We start from the raw sequence: 17,348 nt of genomic DNA, 5'->3' as shown, positions 1-17,348 counted from the left end.
ACATGCTGTAGCGGCTTACAGAGTTGGCTGATGGGACCGGATGGGTTTTGTGAATTTGTTTATTAATAGCATGTTCCACCTTCAGCAGAAGGCATTAAACAGGCGGTTTTTGTTTCTTTGTTAGGCCGAACCCTATCCTATTCACCTCATACATCCAAACTCTCGGTATAATACAAAAAGAGGGCCAAACTATAGGCTTGACACGTACTCATTGGGTATTCTCCTGTCCCCACCGGGGATAACGTTAGAGTCTTGTCTATAGTAGCCTTCTTCCACCTGGTTATGAACGCCAACCTCTGTCTTGATTCTAATGATTTGTTTGCCAGTTGGGCCGGTCATTTGGGACAGTCGGTTAGGAACCAGTGAAATTATCCAAGTGTATGTGGTTGCAAACCCCTCAGGTTGAGACAAATTATTAACATTGTGTGTTTTAGCATGTTGATGCCATGATGGTACCTTTTTATGTTTTTTTTAATTTTCTCTCTTTGCAGGTTTAACTGGTGGGGATATTTTCGGAATAATTGTTGGCATATTATTGAGTGTTGCTGTAATTGCTGTCATTGCTGTCATTGCTCTGGTGAAGTTGTGTAAGTATCCATTCAATCACCTTTTTGCTCGTTTTGCTCTTATACTCTAGCTCTCTAGATATATAGATATAACATACTCACATATGGTGAAAACAAAGCAAAAATAGAATAACTACATGGAGGGACGGCATGGCTGTTCAATGGATAGGCTTAGAATATTTGACCACGACAGGTTTCACAAACTAGAATACTCCAGTTTACTTAGTAGTGTCCCCAATGTTGACCTAGCCTTTATTCCTCATCCAGATCCGAGCCATCCACTTTCTAAGTTAATCCTCAGGAATGATTTTCTGAGGAGACGCATATGTGAGTATTCTTTTGGCCATATATCTTTAGAATATGTATGTGATATAGAGCCCCCCCCCAACTGTACAGCATCAGACTGATGTCAAGCTACACATGCTGGCTGAATCCCTTTAGTTAAAAAAGTCGGCTGTATGTGTCAGATATCGGTGAGGGTGGTCATTCTTTTCAGGGTATAGTAAAGACTTCTTGTTCCATTGTTTCTCCTCAGTTTGTAACCAGCAAACAGACACTCAAGGTGTTGCAGAAAAACCAGCCGAAAAAGACGCAGGTCAGTCACAATAATTAATAATTATGCATTCAATTTATTTTATTTAAGTGAAATGCTTGAAAGATGACTGATTTTAAGCGGTAGACAAAAGGTACATATTGTTGAAATATCATTCTACTGTGTAATACTTTTCACTTTGAATGTATTCCTTCATTAAAGAGGGCATAGCGGAGGTGACCAGGCTAAAATTAGTTTAATATTCAACATTCAATTGACGATATGATGGAGAATAATAAAATCGTGTGATGCGTATTCCCAATACGAAACCATATTTACTAGCCCGCTCAGGAATTTCACTGAGGAAAAAGTGCCTTAGTTAATTTGATTAAAAATATAAATATTTTGCTATGCATGCCTTAGCCTTTGCCATAGCAACTGTAATCCACTAAAGATGTTATTAATTTATTTCTGCTCTTCCATGTTTGTTTCCAGAACTCGAGAGTTTCCTGCCTCCAACAAGTGAGTCTCATGACATTAGAGACAATCAAGAACAATTGAACTACTATTTTTCTCTCCGTAATAGAGCATGTATCTTGCTATGGTATCGAAAAAAGCCCATGACAAACCATGTAGCGCTAGCTTGCATACTGCATGCAAGCTAGCTTGCATACTGCGGGCCAAAATCAATCATTATCATGGCAACGGGCACAATCCAACTAGCCACTCAACCCAGGCCGAGGGCTGAGTGGATACATAAGTCCATACATGAGTCCATACATAAATAAGATCATTAAACAAATAAGATCATTAAACAAATAAGAATATTCAACAAGGAATACTAATTAACCGATCCTCCAGACCAACCAGCTGATCCCGCCCAACCAGCTGATCCCGCCCAACCATCCGATCCCGACCAACCACCCAATACCGACCAACCACCCAATACCGTCCAACCACCCAATACCGTCCAACCAGCCAATCCCGACCAACCAGCCAATCCCGACCAACCAGCCAATCCCGACCAACCATCTGATCAAGGCCGACCAGCGAATGGAGTCCAAGGTCAGTCACCATAGTTACAGAGAAAAAAAAGATAATGTTTGAAAGATTATTATAAACTGTAGACAAAATCGATATATTGTTATATTATTATTCTAATGTTGCCAAAATGTAATATTTTCATTCAGTACTTTCATTTCTTAGCATATAGCATAGCAGAGGTGACCTGCCCAAAGTTAGTTTAATAGTTAACATTAGGGGTGCAACGGATCATCATTGATCCGTGATCCGTTCGGATCATCTATTTCGGTTCGGCACACGCATGATCCGCGGATTGATTTATGAAAAAAAAAAAAAATTGCGCATGTTCAGTCCACACACAGCCGTAACCATTCCTGCTAGTTCCAGGGACAGAGCTACTTAACACGCTCTGGGTAAAAGTCTGCAACAGTTCCCTTTTCAATAAGCAAACAGTCCTATGGCTCGTTGTGATTTATTGTCCTCAGCGTACAACATGAAGAACAGTGGGCATGGAAAATAAAAGTAGGCTAGACTTCGGTGACTACTGTAACGATAACTGCTGCCTCCAGTGCTACGTCTGTTTCCATATACTCGCGCTGCCACACAAACCTGTCGCCTAGGTTACCACACAGACGTAACACGTAGCTGACATAGCGATTGCTAACATAAAGAAAAACCTGCAACACAGCGTGGTCATGGCGAGCGGAGGAACAGAAGAACTAGAACGCCCCACATTTAAATCCCCTGTTTGGGAGCATTTTGGCTTCCCTGTCAAATTGAATTCAGAAGGAAAGAGGTTGGTGGATAAAACCGTGACGGTGTGTAGGCACTGTGGCACAAGAAAGCCATACAACAGTGGAAACACATCGAGCATGGCCACGCATTTACAGCGACATCACCCCGGTGTTTCACTGACGGGAGTGAAACCGAAAGCGGCTCAACAACTGCTCATCACCGCGGCATTTAAGCAGCCCCTTCCTCCACAATCAGACCGGGCTAAAGCAATCACAAACGCTATTTTTTTTTTTTTTTTTTGCTGATCCGAAAAATGATCCGATCCGTGACTCTGATCCGAGGAACGATCCGAACCTTGAGTTTTTTGATCCGTTGCACCCCTGGTTAACATTTAATTGACGTTATGATAGCGAATAACGGAAATCGTGTGATCTGTATTACCAATACGAAACTAGCTTCTATAGCCCACTCAGGAAAGTGCAACTTTCGGTGTACTTCATTTATTTAAATATATATATATTTTCTATGCATACCCAAGCCTTTGCCATAACATCAATAATCCACTAAAGATATTATATATATACCAGTGGCGGCTGGTGGTTTTTAAAGTGAGGGAGGCAGGACTGTGCGCTTGGTTGCCATTGGCCTGCTTGCACTGATAGTGCCCTATTGTGGTATAAGTATGTGACACTCAAGTTGTTTTAGGATGTTTTGGTGAACTACAACATCGCAGGATGGGATAATTATGTGAATTGATACAAATCCACAAGTGGCAGCATTGTACTTTGAAAGCTGGTGGGCAGCATGTCTTGGACGACAAGGGCAGAAGGAAAGGATGCAAAGCCAATCAAATCAGGCCTAAATCTGGGCCTATCATTGGGCCTATTTTTGCCCTCAATGACTGAAGCTATTGGCTGTAATTTGGCTAAGTTTATTTTCAGCTACAATTGTTTTAAAAAAAATAAAGACAATACCAAAAGTGATGCCATTTAAAATGCATCATGCTCTGAATCATTCACTGACATCCTTTCCAACATATCAAACAGAACGGTCAGAGTAACAAACAATTAAACGAACAACAAGAACATAATTTCACAACTATTTACATTTACATTGTTTGGGGCGAATGTGGATGTTAAGCCAATTAAGATGAATGTTTCATAATGTTGGTCATGGTGTTGAGCCAATTAAGATTGAGGGACTTCATTTATAGATCCAAGTCAACGCCCCTCGCGGGCTCCACCGCTCGTCCGCAGGCAGCCCTGCCCGGCCGCGGGCTACGGAAATGTCAATATAAGCGAACAGAGCCGCACTGTACCGCAACGAACCGTAGCGCACCGCACCGCTCGGTGGAAACGAGGCATTAGACTGAGCGGGTTTGTTGGTTCTCGTAGCATAGACCTGAGGGGGTAACCCCTCCCTCCGGGCTGGTCCACAGCCAGGACTCCTGCTCATTGGTTCATAGCGCAACCAGGGGTTCTTCCTATTTGTGAATAGACGTAGGCGGGATCCAGATCCCTTAGCTAGTCACACCCACTCAGAGGAGGTCTTTCCTCCTCTCTCCCATTGAACCCCATGTTATTCACCGGCCGCCAACACTTTCGGGGAAATTAACGGGAGTCAATGGAGGCTGAGGGAGGAACGTCCTCCCTAAAGTACATACCAATTATTCTGACTAGTATCTGCTCATACAGAGTGATCAAAACAACACCATGACGTTAAACTGTGAGATAGAACGTGACTTCTTTCCCAGGCCACCAATACTTAAATACTATAGAATTTCCTTTGTCCCGAGATTCCCTCTTGAGGCGACCCTGGATTGCGTATTTTTATCGCATGACTCGATTGCCTTCTTTTAATAAATAGTTTTACTATAATACCTCATTCATCCTCCCGAGTCGTACCGTAACTGAAGAACGCCTCTGCTACAACTGCGAGCTGAAACAAACTAGAACAAGATCCAAAATTTGGAAATAAACTAACAACTTTAAAAAGTACAATGGCTTTGAGTGTTAATTGCATGTCTTTTTGTTTCTTTCACAGGGGCTGAGGAGATGGAAATGTTGAAGAATACAAATTCAAATGAAAAGCCATGAGCAGTCACCCAGAGTGGCCACTGGATTGCTGCTGTCTACGAATTGATTAGGCCGCCTCTGAATGTTCAACAAGTGCTGAGCTCAGGGGGTAGAGCAGTTGCCTTGTAACCGAAAGGTTGCCAGTTCACTGCCAGCTACTCCTAGCTGAGTGTTCAGTTAGGTAGACATGAACACAACGACTCGGTGTGTCAATGTGTACCATCGGTTAATACACACATTGACACACCGAGTCTGCCGTCGGTGTTTCAATGTGTGTATTAACCGATGGATAAAAACTGGAGCTGTCAAGCGATTAAAATATTTAATCGTGATTAATCGCATTAATGTCATAGTTAACTCTAATTAATCGCGATTAATCACAAATTATTTTTCTATGCTAAATATCCCTTGATTTTTTTGTCCCATAAATCTTCTCATTTTAATTCTCTTATCAACATGGTGAAGTGCATCGGCTTGCCTTGTGCAAATGATTTTTTATTGATAACAACATTGGCATATACACTCATCAAACAGGATGATACAAAAAAAGAGCCTATAGTGCAATTAAACGACTGCTTTGAACAAATGTCATTTGAACATAGCAGTCAGGCTACTGCTTCTTTGTTTTGAGCCAAAGAAATTTTTTTTTTTTTTTTTTTTTTTTTTTTTTAATATAAAATAATTGCGTTAATCGCGCGATAAAAAAATTAACGCCGTTAAATTTGGTTTGCGTTAACGTCGTTAATAACGCGTTTAACTGACAGCTCTAATAAAAACGTCTGTTAAATGTGTGGGACTAGAGAATGAGGAATGAAAATGAGACGCATGGATGTCCACTGCTACACACGATTGTCTTGTTTTCCACACAGGTTGAGGGAATTGCCATTTGTTACAATTATTTTGTGATGATCGTGTTGTGATGTATTTATATAGCTTGCTGTTTTTATATTGTTTGGTTGTCATGGGCCAAACCGAATCAAGTGGAGCTAGCTAGCCTTGTCACTCTTCTGTGGGGCTAACGCCACTGACGCAGCCTTTGTTTTAAACAAGTTTATGCCAACAATCAATGAACAGTGCCCCACTGCTGAGGGAAGTTTGTGTTAATTGAATTACCATGCCATCCACAACCTCGCCCCCAATCTGTCCGACCTCGTCCTTATTCCCACTCCATCTAGCCCTTTCAGATCCGCTTCCTCCATACATCTGTCTGTCCACTCTGACCGTCTCACCACCATGGGGCACAGGGCGTTCAGCCCCTCTTTTTCTCTTTCTAATGACTTTTTGTACCTTTTGTACGTGTCCTTGAGTGAAGAGAAAGGCACCTTCAAATAAAATGTGCGTCCTCTAAAGGTGCCTATTTTTGCCAATGAATTGCTCAGATTATGTTTTATCATAATTTGGCCAAATATGGGTATATCTAATTTAATTCTAATCCCCAAGTGCTGCTTTTTCAACGTGCTTTATTTGCTATGAGACCAACGATGTATAAAAGTTGTTTCTGTACCTTTTGGTTGATCTGGTCTGTTTGTTATTGTTTCCTGCGCCCATATTTAGTACTCCATAAGGCATGCCTATTTACAATAATAATAAGGAAACCACGTGCAAATTACATGCAGGTTTTTGACATTGCATTCGTAAATGGACTGAATGGATGAGAGATGAATGAGAGATTGACTTCCGGAACCTGAGCTGCCCAAAAAGACAGTGATTTCTGTTGAGCTCTATAGCGATGTAGATACTGACAACCTTTTTGTCGTTTTGAGGAAGCTGGGTGTAGGCCAACGCTTGCCTTCTTGGGTTAGGGTCAGCTGTGATAATAGGCATGTAATGGTCTGCAGTGATAATGGACATGTTAAGGTCGGCAGTGATAATGGACATGTTAGTGTCAGCTGTGTTAGTAGACATGTTAGGGTCAGCTGTGTTAGTAGACATGTGAGGGTCAGCTGGGTTAAGAGACATGTGAGGGTCAGCTGGGTTAAGAGACATGTGAGGGTCAGCTGGGTTAAGAGACATGTGAGGGTCAGCTGGGTTAATAGACATGTGAGGGTCAGCTGGGTTAATAGACATGTGAGGGTCAGCTGGGTTAATAGACATGTGAGGGTCAGCTGGGCTAATAGACATGTGAGGGTCAGCTGGGCTAATAGACATGTGAGGGTCAGCTGGGCTAATAGACATGTTAGGGTCAGCTGGGTTAATAGACATGTTAGGGTCAGCTGTGTAAAGAGGTATGTTAGGGTCAGCTGTGATAATGGACATGTCATGGTCGGTTGTGATAGTGGGCATGTAAGGGTCAGCTGTGTTAAGAGATATGTTAAGGTCAGCTGTGATAATAGACATGTTAGGGTCAGATGTGTTAAGAGGTATGTTAGGGTCAGCTGTGTTAATAGGAATGTTTTCTCGTACACTGCTCATCTAACTCCCAGATCCTTGGCTTCACAGCTGCAGTAGCTCACCTGCAGTCAGAGAGAAGAAACGCGTTACACAAAAACATGCAGGTGAATGCTCCTGCAATGCTAGTTTGGGACAGCCATTACTTGAGGAGACACTGTTGTGAAGGGGTTCAATCAACACACAATACAAATGGTATCATTGTTCCTTAAGTGTATCTTCAAGCAAGGAAGCAGTCTAACCAGGGAGATGTCTGGCCACCTCCTGTGTAACTAAGTGTCCTCCGTACTTGCTATTCAAGAGAAAATACAATTTGTTATCAACGTTTTGTTTGGGGGGAGGGTACATCGCAGGTAACAGCGCACTCAAACGCTCACATTTGCACGATCAGCGCAGCCCTGGTTGGTTCGGGAATTCATTTTTCTTGTCAATCAACGCACCACTTCAGCGGAGAAACCCAGGGAGGGAGGGAGCTACTTTAACGATAAAGCGGTTTTTCCTTATTGGGATATTTTATTATGGTGCTACAACTCCCTCTAGCGGCCATCTAATGAAAAGGTTGCTAGCGCTGTACTTTAAAACACATGTATAAACGTTATGTGCATCGATATAGTCTCCCTAACTATCGATACAAAATAAACAATTTAACCTGTGATCAAATCATGTGACTCACACAGAAAAAAACAACACAAATCATGTTTAACATAATTTATATTTATTTTCTTTTGAACAAAATGTTAATAAATGTGTATTTGTTTTACGTCCAAAAAGGATCATGGGTTGTGGGACGCATTTTTATAAATAACTTCATCCAAGTCTTTTTGTATAAAAAAAGAAAAAAAATTAGCAAACTAAAGCATCTCTATTATGACAAAATGACAACTTTATCATATATATTTTTTCTCTATGTTTGAACCCTTTTCTCATTTCAAGCTTTGTTTTTTAATATATATATATATTTTTTAAGACGTGTTCTTCTCGTCGTTTAACATCCAACTGAACCCTACTCATCAACTCACACCACGGCTTTAGACACAACCAAAAATGCAGCAAAACAAGTTTCCCCCAGAAAGAAAAAATTAAATGACAAAAGAAAAGGGAAAATTAAAATAAAAAGTATCAAATAAATAATCGATTAAAGTAACCATGGGTTGGTGGTGGTAAACAACAGACATCACAGGTTTTCCACGTGAATTCTGGTTGTCGGTTGGGCGGGGAAGTTCGGGGGTGTTTTAAGAAAGAAAGCCACGAATTTGTGCCGGACATATTTACAACAGATGAGTGCAGTTCTGCCGTTATTGGAGTGGGCATAGGTGGTATGTTGTTGTTGGGGGAGGGGGGGGGGGGGGGGGTCATCTGCATAGATCTGAGGGGCTTCGATTGCAAACATACGTGATACGCAGGTTCACATGCAAATTTACCTGTGTGTGTGTGTGTGTGTGTGTTGGTTGAATACATTTTTTGGAGTGGGGTTTGAATGGTTTACTTTTTTTAGAGCACTCCTTTGGGTGGTGGCTACATACATCCACTGCTGTCTTCGGGGGTCAGGTGGGGTGGGGGTGGGGTTGATGGGGTTAATGGGGTTGGGAGAGGTGGGGTGGGGGGGTGAATCAATGATCGGGGTGAGCCAATGCTACGGAATAAAAGAAGACGGCGAAAACTTAAACAATTATAAAACAAGAGACAACACTTCACGTGGGGGGGGGGGGTTGTTTAGTAAAGTAAGTAAAGGAAATGAAAAACATTGTGGACAATAAGAACAAAACCTTGAAGTCCAGTTGTATTTTGTGTTTGAGGAACATTTATGGTATGGTATTCTATATCAAGCATTTTGCTGCAAGTGTTTTAGCTTTCCCATGGGCTAAGGTCAACGGATTAGCCCATGCCGATGTGCCCACACACTCCACGGGCAGAGTGTGTTGATGGACAATCATCACACTCTAGTCAACTCATGTTGATCATCCATCAACATGAGTTGATGGATAATCTGTTACATTAGTCTTGGTAGGCCTACATTCCATGAGCATTCAGTCTGGAGATTATGACAGTTTGGTTTATTTTGTTTAACATTTGTCCCAATTTCAGATTTCAGTTTGAGCTGACTGATCGGAAGCTGACTTTGAACCCGGTGTCTGTGTCTGGTCCTAGATGTGAGCCGAGGTATCGGGGGCGTTTGTGTTTTCTTTATGATTTCACCGCGTGACCCATGCGCACTTCACTGTGCAATATCAGCAGCAAGTCATGCAGAACGGTAATCAAAGATGGATGGATCAGCCCTTGAAAACGTATTTTAATCACTACCTAACTGACTAACTCCCTACCTGACTAACTAACTAACTAACTAACTATCTAACTATATCTTACTAACTAACTATGGCTAACCAATAAGCTAACCGACTAATCGACTAACTAACAAAATAGCTAACTGACTGATGAGTGAATGCTGACACAGCCCTTTTCCCTATTCTGGGACGCATCGAGGATAAGCTTCTACTCTCGAGAGTACCTTCCGTAAAACAGGAATGTGTTTGGAACGTAACCAAGGGTAACCAAAACGTGTCACGGGTCATGTGGGCCAGGGCTAAAGTATCGTTTTCTTGTGAAGCTTTGCTGTCAGCTGTAAAAAATCGGCCGGAATGAGTGACGGCGTAGCACAGCAAGAGCCATTGTGTTTGTGCGTGTATGTATCGTTGCGTTCGTCTCACTGGCTTTCACCAGCGCAGAGGCACTTGAAGACCTTACGCCTCCAGGTGTCATGGCGACTGTTGGGACTACTCAGACAGGTGTAACCCTACCATTGGTGTAACCCTGGGCAACGCTGGCCGTCCCAGCTCCTGGACGTGACATGAAGAATAAGGGTTGGTGGTAACTAACCCCTTATTCTGGTACTGGGTCGGGGCCCAATCCACACACAGGCAATACCCAACACACACACACACACACACACACGCGCTGTTCTATTTAGGGCCGTTTCTAGTCGGGTCTTTTTGACCTTTGACCTTTCTCAGAGAGAGAGATGGTTGTCTGGCTGTTCTGACCACACTCGTCCTTCCAGAAGTTCCTACTCCCGACTTTTCATTCTTCCCACCTACAAGACTCACTCGTTTCTGAGCACTTGGAATGTGTTTTTAGGGGGGGCTGGAATCAGGGCGGGGGAGGTAGGGTTCTAGATGTTGACAGAAAAAAAACACAAGCTCGAGATTAAGTTGGAGAAGAATCAAATACTCTTTGTTTTCTCTGTGGGGCGGGACAGTGGACCGTGGGGGGTCATGGGTCATTTGTGGCTAGGCCCTCAAGGAATGAACGGCACAGCAAAGGACTCACACGTGGCGTGGTGGACGAGGAAGCAGGAGCACACCGCCTCACATCAACCTGTGCTGGCACCTTGACAATCATCAAAACATAAGAGTGAGAATAAGAACCAAAATGGCATCCAACAATCCATGAGTAATGAGTTGAGCGTGGGCTTCGCCGCCGTCTTCGCTTTGTGTGAGAAGAAGACCTCACTTACTGAAGTTTCGGACTCCTTTTTCCATACGCACCCCTAAGGAACATTACTAAACAACACAACAATGGAGGGAGGAGAGGGAAGATACTCAGGGAGAGGGAGGAGGAGGAGGAGGGGGGGGGGGATGAGTAACAACATGTGATAGAAAAAACGTTCAGGCAGAATAGAAACTATGAGCAGGTTTGTTTGTTTTTTTGTCTCTCCCTCCCCGAAGTAGCAAGGGCCAGAGTTTCTTTTAGCGGGGGCGGATACTCATGGGTGCCTTTGGGGGGGGGGGGGAGAACCCCATTAGGAGGGTGGGGGGTGGGGGAGGGGGGAGTCCCTCCCACACCCATCGGGTCCATCGTGGGCCAACCCCCCCCCCCCCCCCCCCCTCCCCCACACACACACACACAACGTGGTACGCCGTAAAGGGGAGTGGCTCCCCGGTGAAACGACATCATGAGACACACCCAAGTCTTTTAATCTGATTCACCCTTCCCCCCCCCCCCCCCCACCGGACCCCCCCCCCCCCCCCCCCCCGGTCACTCCTCGCTGGGGGCCGTCTCCTCGGGCGCGGCGGCCGACCAGGCGCCCCAGGAGGTGCAGTCGGAGACGGACATGGCGATGGCCGTGTGGAGCAGGACCAGCGCCAGCAGGCAGATCTTCAGCTGGCGCCCGTGGCAGAGTCTGTCGCCGGCGGCGGCGGCGCTAGCGCCCGCGGTGGCGCCGGGGGGCGGCTGGCAGGGGGCAGTCCTTTTTTTTAGGGTCCCGCCCGACGGCCGGTCCGTCTGCGCGTCCCACCGGACGTCGCAGCACTCGGCGTCGCGCTCCGGCGTCGACGGACGTTCGCCCAGGAGCCCTGCGGGGGGGGGGGGGACAAAACACACGCAGAGGAGGAAGGTAAGGAGACCTGAGTGGTGGACCGTCGCCTCTACATAGAGCGGGTCGGCTGGTAACCTGAAGGTTGTTGGTTCGATCCCCGGCTCCTCCTAGCTGAGTGTCGAGGTGTCCTTGAGCAAGGCACCTAACCCTGACTGTTAGCCCCCGACGAGCTGGCTGTCGCCTTGCATGGTTGACTCCGCCGTCGGTGTGTGAATGTGTGCGTGAATGGTGAATGGGAGGCAATATTGTAAAGCGCTTTGAGTGGCCAATGGTTAGAAAAAGCGCTATATAAATGCAGTCCATTTACATTTATTTACATTTAAATTATGGCACCCATTGCACTCCTGATCATATACAAATAAGGATTGAATCTAGTTGGAGACGTACAAATGACGTTGTACTTGAGTTTGGTGTGTGTTGGGCTGGTGTGGGGGGTGATCTCTGGCTACCCAGAATGCAATAGTACCTGGCCGGAACGCAAGCTCTAGAAGAAGTCTTGGTAAACTGTGCTTGGTGCACTTATAGAGTATATTTTGTCTGGGGGTTTTGGCTCTTTAAATGTTAGTTTACACCAGCCTGTGGTTCATGTGGTGCGAAATGATTGCGGTTATTGATCTGTTGGTGGGGCTCAGAGGCGCGGAGGTTAAAACACTTCCTGCCCTCACTAGATGAAGTGACGTGCATTCGAGACCTAAGGGTCCAGGAGGTTTTGACCACCAGGGGACAGCAAAATCACAAACGTGGTCTGGCTAGTTCATTGTCCAGAACATTGGGACATTCCTATATCTGAAGGTTTCAAATTATTCCAACAATGTTTGTTGTTGGTCTAGATATGGAATGGTGAATGGAAGATTATTTTCTCAACAGAACTCTGTCCGCAGATTTGTCAAAAAAGGTCAGGAAGGAAGCCAATTTTAGGATATTAATTAGACATGGACGCTTATCACTTTTGGATAATATTAAACTGAAGTTGTCTGCATCCTCTGGATGATTTTCGCATCTCATTGAATTTGACATGACTAAAATATAAGCTTTTCTCCAATTATGAGATGAAGCATATTGCAACACTGATATTGTGTACAAATTCCCCATATCTTTGCAATAACATTTCAGCCAAAGAAGCTCTTAGTCGGAGGTGTAACATCGATATTGTGTAAAATCCCCTCGATTATCACATCGAAAATCTGCATCTGTGAGGTTTCAGAGGTGATGTGGCAGGTCTCTCCTGAAAGTGAAGCATCAACCATGTTCACATCAATATCAGGAAGACAAACAAGGACAAAATAACTAGATTTGATGACACTTTGGTAAGGTCACATTCCTCAAGTTAACTTAAGAAATTATTTGATTAAGAATAGAAAGAATATAATCAGTTCTGTGTTGCAGTGTTTTAGATTTTTTCAACACACTATAAGGAAAATGTACTCCTCTCTGTATCCTTTTTTCATTTTCTGCTATTGTTATGGAATTGCAATGTGGACGATTTCAGATTGCTCTGTGCCTTTCGGTATGTTGGGAATCACATTTCGATTAGTTTTGACAATGTATTACTGCCTACACTCACCTGTTCCCCAAACTGACCACTAGATGTCGTCAGGATGTAAAGATAGGAACATACCGGGAAGAAATCGAATAATGACAGGGCAAAGTGAGGGAAAAATCACTATGAAAGATATTAGCGATACATCATAGCATTTCAGCACAATTTCCAAGCCATATATTGGCGATCAAATAACGATAATAATACATTTTAAAAGCACACAGTAGTGAGAAGCCTAGCCTCACTCTTCATACATATCTACCTTTAACGTCAGGCACCAATATTGCTAATATTTGTCGTACTGCTAGCGATGTTCTATTGTTGATGTCATTTAAAACAATGGCCTCATTTCTGTAGCAGGCAAGATGAGCCTAACAGGAAGTGGGGGCTGCAGTAACATCCTGTCAGGTCTTCCGCTACTGCACTGGACATTTGCATGAATTAGCATAATTTCTAAATAAAATATTAGCTCCTATGTTGCAATGGCTATTGTGTTGCATACTTGTTATCATGTTCCATATTTTATGGATATATTGTATTTAATATATATATTATATATTAAATGAAGTCGGATTGACTTCCGTCCAATTTCAATTCCTAGTGACCATCGTGAGAAGTAGTTGCACGAGTAGATGTAGTTGAAACATTAGCAGTGTCAAAAGGCCTAGAGCAGTAACCGTAGTAGTGTTAGCAGGCCTAGAGCAGTAGTAGTAGTAGTAGTAGTAGGGACAAGTAGCAGTAGTAGTAGTAGTAGGAACAAGTAGCAGTAGTAGTAGGGACAAGTACCAGCAGTAGTAGGCCATAGTAAAAGTTGTAGTAGTAGTAGGACCGAGTAACAGTAGTAGTGTTAGTAAGCATAAAGCAGAAACAGTAGTAGTGAGAACTTTTAGCAGTAGTAGTAGTCGTAGGGCCTAGTAATAGTAGTACTCATAGTAGTATGAACAGGGGGTTGTAGCAGTAGTAGTATGGCCTGTTAGTAGTAGTAGTATTAACAGGGCCTAGTAGCAGTAGTACTCGTAGCAGCAGTAGGAGTAGTAGTACTAACAGGGCCTAGTAGCAATAGTACTTGTAGCAGTAGTAGAAGTCGTATTAACGGCATAGTAGTAGTAGTAGTATTAATATTAGTAGGGCCTATTAGTATCAGTAGTAGTATTAATATTAGTAGGGCCTAGTAGTAGTAGTAATATTAGTAGGGCCAAGTAGTAGTATTAATATTAGTAGGGCCTATTAGTAGTATTAATATTAGTAGGGCCAAGTAGTAGTATTAATATTAGTAGGGCCTAGTAGTAATAGTAATATTAGTAGGGCCAAGTAGTAGTAGTAATATTAGTAGGGCCAAGTAGTAGTAGTAATATTAGTAGGGCCTAGTAATAGCAGTAATATTAGTAGGGCCAAATAGTAGTATTAATATTAGTAGGGCCTAGTAGTAATAGTAATATTAGTAGGGCCTAGTAATAGCAGTAATATTAGTAGGGCCTATTAGTAGTATTAATATTAGTAGGGCCTAGTAGTAGTAGTCATTTTAGTAGGGCCTAGTAGTAGTAGTAATGTTAGTAGGGCCTAGTAGTAGTAGTAATGTTAGTAGGGCCTAGTAGTAGTAGTAGTAATGTTAGTAGGGCCTAGTAGTAGTAGTAATGTTAGTAGGGCCTAGTAGTAGTAGTAATGTTAGTAGGGCCTAGTAGTAGTAGTAATGTTAGTAGGGCCTAGTAGTAGTAGTAATGTTAGTAGGGCCTAGTAGTAGTAGTAATGTTAGTAGGGCCTAGTAGCATTAGTGGTATTAGTAGGGCTTGGTAGCAGTAGCATTAACATTATAGCAGCAGGGGTAACAGTGGTCTAACTGTAAGAACACACTAGCAATAAGTAGCAGTCGTAGTTAGCAGCAGCTGGGGCGAATATTGCTTTGCTAATGATTGGCGATATGCTGTGTGGTTGTGTTTGTGTGCGTGTTTGTGTGCGTTTGTGTGTGTGTGTGTGTGCGTGCGGGTGGGTGAGCGCGTGCGACCTGTGCAGATGAAGCTGGGACTGCCCCCGTGGATGAGGTCGTCGTTGTCGGGCAGGATGAAGGGACAGCTCTGCTGCACCTCCAGGCAGTACTGGTGGCAGGGGACCCGACGGGCACACGAGCCCTGTGTGGTGGGGAAGTACTGGGCACACAGCCAGGGCTTGTAGGCCACCTGGGAGGGGGGGAGGGAGAGAGGGGTGAGGGTGGTGGGGGGAGAACAGGGGGGAGAGAACCAAGGGGGGTAGGGAGGGGTTAGGGGTGAGGGGTGGGTGGGGTGAGGTGGAGAGAGGGGTTAGAGGTGGTGGAGCGGGGAGGGGGGAGGGAGAGGGGGGAGAGGTGAGGAGAGGAGAGATGAGGAGGGGGAAGGAGAGATGAGGAGGGGGAAGGAGAGATGAGGAGGGGGAAGGAGAGATGAGGAGGGGGAAGGAGAGATGAGGAGAGGGAAGGAGAGATGAGGAGGGGGAGGAGAGATGAGGAGGGGGAAGGAGAGATGAGGAGGGGGAGGAGAGATGAGGAGGGGGAAGGAGAGATGAGGAGGGGGAGGAGAGATGAGGAGGGGGAAGGAGAGATGAGGAGGGGGAAGGAGAGATGAGGAGGGGGAAGGAGAGATGAGGAGAGGGAAGGAGAGATGAGGAGGGGGAAGGAGGGAGAGATGAGGAGAGGAGAGATGAGTAGAGAGAAGGAGAGAGAAGGAGAGATTAGGAGAGGAGAGATTAGATGAGGAGGGGGAATGAGAGATAAGGAGAGGGAACAAGAGATGAGGAGGGGGAAGGAGAGATGAGGAGAGGGAAGGAGAGTTTAGGAGAGCAGAGATGAGGACGGGGAAGGAGAGGAGAGGAGACGATGAGGAGAGAGATGAGGAGAGGGGAGGAGAGAACAGGTTATAGGATAGGAGTTCCTGAAGAGTCCTATTTCAGAGGAAATAAAAAAATATTTTCTAACCCTGTTATTGACAGATGCTCTTTAAAGGGCTCACTTGGTCCTCACACACAGACACACACGCAGACACACACACCACCAGTCCACTGATACTTTATGTCAAACATTCACACATCATTGGTCCCTGTCCCGCAGATCCACGTAGTTTAACTCACCTCCCATTGCGATTTCTTAAACACATTCGTTATAAGTATATATATATATATATATATATATATACTGTAAATATATCTGTAGTAGATAGGACGATTTCAAACTGGGATGGAAAGGTTACCCCCGGCAGTGATAAAAGGCCAGATTACGGAGCTTCTATTCGCTGTCTGTTCTCTTAAACCTGTCCTGCACTCTGTAACTTTTCAAATGCAGCTATTAACTCCATTAAGAAAATATCACAACTATACGATACAGCTATAGCGGTAGCTACAACACAAGCCTCTAGAAAATGATACAGCTAGCCGATAGCTACAACCCAAGCCTCTAGAGAAAGATATAGCTATAGAGGTAGCTACAACTCAAGCCTCTAGAAGCTGCTTATATGAAAACTTGCAGACTGCAAGTTTAAGGCCTTCATATGAGAATTTGCGGGCAAAGAACAGACACACTCATATTGCTTGTGAGAAGCTATAGTAGGACTCAAAAATACTGCACATCAAGGATTCAAGCTTACTGTTAGAATTATTTAGTACGTTTACAAAAAATGAGAAAAAAATAAGCTTCATTTATTCTTGTTTCATTCGGTTGAGCCGCAGGCTGAACGTGTGTTTGTTTTCTGAAACGCCCGTGTTCTAGAGGGGGATCAACTAGCTGGAAAAACCCTCATTGTTTCTCCATGGAACCCCGACTGATCCCCAGAAACCCCCCTCAGTTTAAAGATTGATTAGGCGTGGAGGCCACAGAAAGGAAGAACACCATCGACCTGAACAAGACTGGGCGGGGGGGTACCTGCAGAAAAAACACACGAGAGCTGAGAAAGATCAGGTAGCATGTTGCCGCGGACGACGAACAGAGCTATCCCGCTTCCGATCTAGCAAGCTGACCAAAACAACAAACACGACGCACTTGAGAGCGAGCCCAAACTCAAACTCACCACTTATATACCGAAGACCAAAAAAAAGTCTGACAAATGAAACTCCCACCAATCCCTGACCGCACTGCCGGCATCCCAGGTCGTAGGAT

General features: G+C 44.2%; 1 protein-coding gene and 1 long non-coding RNA gene across 2 annotated transcripts in view; one reads left to right on the top strand and one right to left on the bottom strand.

The window, feature by feature from the left end:
- LOC115542259 (uncharacterized) overlaps positions 1 to 17,348 on the top strand; it is a 578,272-nt gene that overhangs the window by 203,274 nt on the left and 357,650 nt on the right. The window lies entirely within an intron of this gene.
- On the bottom strand, positions 2,578 to 3,271 carry LOC115542422 (uncharacterized). Its single transcript, XR_003976534.1, has 2 exons — positions 2,985 to 3,271; positions 2,578 to 2,798 (listed from the first exon to the last, which is right to left on the bottom strand). It is a non-coding gene; the product is annotated as an uncharacterized LOC115542422 (long non-coding RNA).

This window comes from Gadus morhua, chromosome 4, assembly GCF_902167405.1.
Source record: "Gadus morhua chromosome 4, gadMor3.0, whole genome shotgun sequence".
Classification (NCBI taxonomy): domain Eukaryota; kingdom Metazoa; phylum Chordata; class Actinopteri; order Gadiformes; family Gadidae; genus Gadus; species Gadus morhua.
The sequence above is the reverse complement of the archived record's forward strand: the minus strand, read 5'-3'. Positions and strand labels throughout refer to the sequence as shown.